The sequence below is a fragment of the Kogia breviceps genome, chromosome 8 (genome assembly GCF_026419965.1).
Source record: "Kogia breviceps isolate mKogBre1 chromosome 8, mKogBre1 haplotype 1, whole genome shotgun sequence".
Taxonomy (NCBI): Eukaryota; Metazoa; Chordata; class Mammalia; order Artiodactyla; family Physeteridae; genus Kogia; species Kogia breviceps.
In genome coordinates this window covers 86,408,098-86,413,077 of record NC_081317.1, presented here as the reverse complement: position 1 = coordinate 86,413,077, position 4,980 = coordinate 86,408,098, and the positions used below count along the sequence as shown (strand labels likewise).

Genomic DNA, 4,980 nt, shown 5'->3' with positions numbered 1-4,980 from the left:
CTAAATGCCCATCTGCAGCCCTTAATTGTCCCTTCATCACTTTTCAAAATGTAATTTCCTTGGACCTTACATATAAAATAATGGGACTGTTCCTAGCTTTCAATCTCTGAGCATGGTAATTTCTTAAGTGATAAAAGGTCACTACTGCTCTCCAGTGACAACAGCTGAAGACTGTTATGAAATACTCTTCTAACCTTTGTGCGTGTGTGCACAAATATCTGATAGAATCATTGTGGTTCAAATTCTTTAGGTTTTAGAATCTTGGCTCCCCTCCAGCCTAAGGAGGTGGAGGAACACTCCTGACCTCAGTGACACTGACTCAGTGTTTTGGGACAGTCCCCACCGTGGCTCTAGGCTTTGGTTGACTCTGGAATGGCAGTGAAGTCTTGACACAGATTTGACTGAGAAGCCATTTCTAGATGATTCCATGTACCTCTGAGGGGAGGGTTGCTCACAGTGGGCACCTCTAAGCACATTGCCCCAAGAGCTCAGAAGGCTCCTCAAAGATGGGATCATGCAATAAAATCTCATTCTCAAAGCAGTGTACTCTGACCCAGGGTTGGCAGGCATTTTCAGTTAAAAAAAAATAAAAGCAAGTTATACTCACTTTAAATTATTACTGGGTAAAATTATTGCATTTATATTATGTGGCAGAGATTGCAAATAGATTATACCTGAGTATAATAGGCTGAATTGTGTCCTTCCAAAATTCATATGTTGAAGGCTAACCCCCAGTACCTCAGAATGTGACTTTATTTGGAGATAGGGTCTTTAAAGAGATAATTAAGCTAAAGTGAGGCCATTAAGGTAGACCCTAATCCAACCTGACTGGTGTCCTTATACGAAGAGGAAATTTGAACACACAAAAGAAGAACCAGGGATGTACATGCACAGATGAAAGGCCACATGAGGACACAGCAAGAAGGTGGCCATCTGCAAGGCAAAGCAAGAGGTCTCAGAAGAAACCAAACCTGCCAACGCCTTCATCTTGGACTTGCACTCTCCAGAACTGTGAGAAATAAATTTCTGTTGCTTAAGTCATGAAGTCAGTGGTATTTTGTTATGGCAACTCTAGGAAACTATTACACTAAGTGATTGCTCTTGGCTGCCTTAAGCACAATATTAGAAAGGATTCTGGAGTGGCAAACATGGGCATGGGAAGAGGAGTAGTAGAACACGTGCCGATTTAGCCATCCTTACTCCATGGGGTGGAATTGAGAAGCTTGACTGTCTGTAAAATGTTTATTGTCATTCATGACACACGGTAACCAATGAATAATTTTTGCTGTAAATATTATTATTTTAAGTTTAAACATTTCTTCAATGAATAGGTCATTCAATGAATAGTGTGTAAATCTTCAACGCACAGGATATTTGGCCAGTGAGAATAATATCACACACGCACACACCCAGTTTCTTCGGGGTGCTGTAGTCAACCATACTGCCCCTAAGCATGGAAAACCACTGCTTTTTTTCCTCCCTCCCTGTAGCTTCAGCTTACCCAGAATGACATATAAATGGAGTTGCATCATATGTAACTTTTTGAATTTGGCTTCTTTCATTTAGCAGAATGACTTTGAGATTCATCCAAGTTGTTGAATGTAACAAATAGTTCATTCTTTTTATGCTGAGTAGTATTCCATTGCACGGATGTACCACAGTTTGATTATCCATTCACTCATTAAAGGACATTTGGGTTGTTTCAGATTTGAGCAATTTTGAATAAAGCTGCTACAGGTTTTTGTGTGAATTTAAGTCTTCAGTTCTCTAGGGTAAATTCCCAGAAGTGGGATAGATGGATCATATGGTAAGTATATGTTTAATTTTATAAGAAACTGCCAAGCTGTTTTTCAGAGTGGCTGTACCATTTTGCATTCTCATAGCAACGTATGAGAGTTTCAGTTGCTCCACAACTTCATCAAGACCTTGTATTGTCAGTTGTTTGTTTTTAATTTTAGTAATTCTAATAGGTATGTAGTTTATCTCATGATTTTAATTTGTCTTTCCCTAATGGCTAATGCCTAATGATGCCGAGAATCTTTCCATGTACTTACTTGCAATTAATATGTCTTCTTAGATGAAGTGTCTGTTGAAATTTTTTGCTTTTTTGTAAACTGGTTTATTGTTTTCTTATTGTTGACTTTGGAAAGTTCTTTATATATTCTAAATACAAGGCCTTTGTCAAACATATGATTTGCAAATATTGTCCCCCAACCTGTGACTTGTCTTTTCATTCTCTTAACAGTAACTCTGACAATGTATAAGTCTTTAACTGTGATAAATTTAATTTATCAATTTTTCTCATATAAATCTTACTTTTATTATATCTAAGAATTCTCTACCTAACTCAGGCCCACAAAGATTTTTTCCCAGGGTTTCTTTAAAAGTCTTATAGCTTTATGTTTTGCATTTAGTTCTGTTACCCATTTTGAGTTAATTGTGCACAAAATGTGAAGTACAGGTCAAGGTTCATTTTTTTTGCACATGGATGTTCAGTTGTTCAGCACCATTTTCTTTTTTCAGTCTCTAAATATTTTTTTATTGGAGTATAGTTGCTTTACAATGTTGTGTTAGTTTCTGCTATACAGCAAAGTGAATCAGCTATACGTATATATATATCCCCTACATTTTGGATTTCCTTCCCATTTAGGTCACCACAGAGCACTTAGTAGAGTACCCTGTGCTATACAGTAGGTTCTCATTAGTTATCTATTTTATACATAGTATCAATAGTGTATATACGTCAATCCCAATCTCCCAATTCATCCCACCTTGCCTTTCCCCCCTTGGTGTCCACACATTTGTTCTCTATGTCTGTCTCTATTTCTGCTTTGCAAATAGGTCCATCTATAACATTTTTCTAGATTCCACATATATGCATTAATATACAATATTTGTTTTTCTTTCTGACTTACTTCACTCTGTATGACAGTCTCTAGGTCCATCCATGTCTCTGCAAATGGCATGATTTTGTTCCTTCTTATGGCTGAGTAATATTCCATCGTATATATGTACCACATCTTCTTTATCCATTCTTCTGTTGAGGGACATTTAGGTTGCTTCTGTGTCCTGACTATTGTAAATAGTGCTGCAATGAACACTGGGGTGTTCAGCAACATTTTTTGAAGAGACTATCCTTTCTCCATGGAATTGCCTTTGTATCTTTTTCAAAACTCAACTGACCACAATTCTGTGAGTTCATTTCTCAAGTCTCTATTCCATTCCATTGATCTGTATGTCTATATTTTAATCAGTATCTCATTGTCATAATAACTGTAGCTTTACAGTAAGGATTGATATCAAGTAGTATGAGTCTCCCAACTTTGTTCATGTGCAAAATTTTATTGGATATGCACCTTTGCCTTTCCATATAAATTTTAAAAGTCAGTTTGCAGACATGGCTCGCCAGTTGTGGATGCTGCTGCTGTGGGGCTGCCGGCTGCAGGCCGCGGCACTGGCAGCGGCCCAGGGAGGACAACCAGGTCTGTGTCCTTGGAGGCCCCCAGCCCAGTCCTGGAGTCCCAGGCAAAGCCTGGCTTCAAGCTCCCATGATGGACGGTCATTCAGCTCCCAGGCTACTGAGAAGCGGTAGGAGGAGACTCTGCACTCCCTCAGCAGCAGCTCGGAGACCACGCAGGGTTCTGTTTCCAAACATGAGCTCCAGGCTGAGACAAAGAAGCTTCTGGACATCGTTGCCCGTTCCTTATACTCAGGAAAAGAGGTGTTTATATGGGAGCTGATCTCCAACGCTAGTGACTTCTTGGAAAACCTGCATCATAAGCTGGTGTCTGAAGGCCAGACACTGCCAGAAATGGAGATTCACTTGCAGACTGACGCCAAGAAAGGCACCATCACGATCCAGGACACTGGCATCGGGAAGACACAGGAGGAGCTGGTGTCCAACCTGGGAACAATCGCCAGGTCGGGGTGGAAGGCCTTTTTGGACGCACCTCAGAGGCAAGCGGAGGCCAGCAGCAAGATCATCGGCCAGTTTGGAGTGGGTTTCTACTCGGCCTTCATGGTGGCTGACAGAGTCGGTGGACGCGGGCAGCCCTGGGTACCAGTGGCTTTCAGAGGGCTCTGGAGAGTTTGAAATCAACGAAGCCTCAGGAGTAAGAACCGGGACCAAAATCATCATCCACCTCACGGCAGACAACAGAGAGTTCACCAGCGAAGCTTGGGTTGGAGATGTGGTGACAAAGTACAGCAACTTTGTCAGCTTCCCCTTATACCTGAACGGAAGGCGCATTAATACCCGGCAGGCCATCTGGCTGATGGACCCCAAGGATATGGGCGAGACGCAGCACGAGAAATTCCACTGCTACGTTGCTCAGGCCCATGACAAGCCCCGCTACACCCTGCAGTACAAGACGGACGCACCTCTCAACACCCGCAGCATCTTCTACGCGCCGGAAACTAAACCAACCATGTCTGACGTGAGCCGGGAGCTGGGCTCCAGTATCTCGCTGTACAGCCTCCAGGTCCTCATCCAGACCAAGATGGGGGCCGCCCAGCACTTCCTGCGCATGCGGCAGCTGGCTAAGCCCCAGGAGGAGCGCGCTCAGCTGCTGCAGCCCACGCTGGAGATCAACCCCAGGCACACGCTCATCAAGAAGCTCAATCAGCTGAGAGACAGCGAGCCTGACCTGGCCCAGCTGCTGGTGCATCAGATCTACAAGAACGCCATGATCACAGCGGGACTCGACGATGACCCGCGACCCATGGTGAGCCGCCTGAACCACCTGCTTGTCAAGGCCCTGGACCAACACTGACAGCTGTGAAAGCCCCAGGTCCTCCTGCAGTGTTAGGGCTGCAGGAGAGGGGACAGATGGAACCGTGGGTACAAGGTAGCCTGAGACAGTCACGGCAGGGGTGGTGGTGGCGGTGGAATGGGGACGATGACACAGGAAGGACTGGATGCTGCTGATGAGAACACCTGCTTTTGAGTTTTATTTACTTAAAAAAAAATCAGTTTGTAAG

At 43.4% G+C, this 4,980-nt stretch overlaps 1 pseudogene; it reads left to right on the top strand.

Moving 5' to 3' along the window:
• Positions 1 to 3,397: 3,397 nt before the first annotated feature.
• Positions 3,398 to 4,772, top strand: LOC131762016 (heat shock protein 75 kDa, mitochondrial pseudogene; annotated as a pseudogene).
• The last annotated feature ends 208 nt before the right edge of the window (positions 4,773 to 4,980 follow it).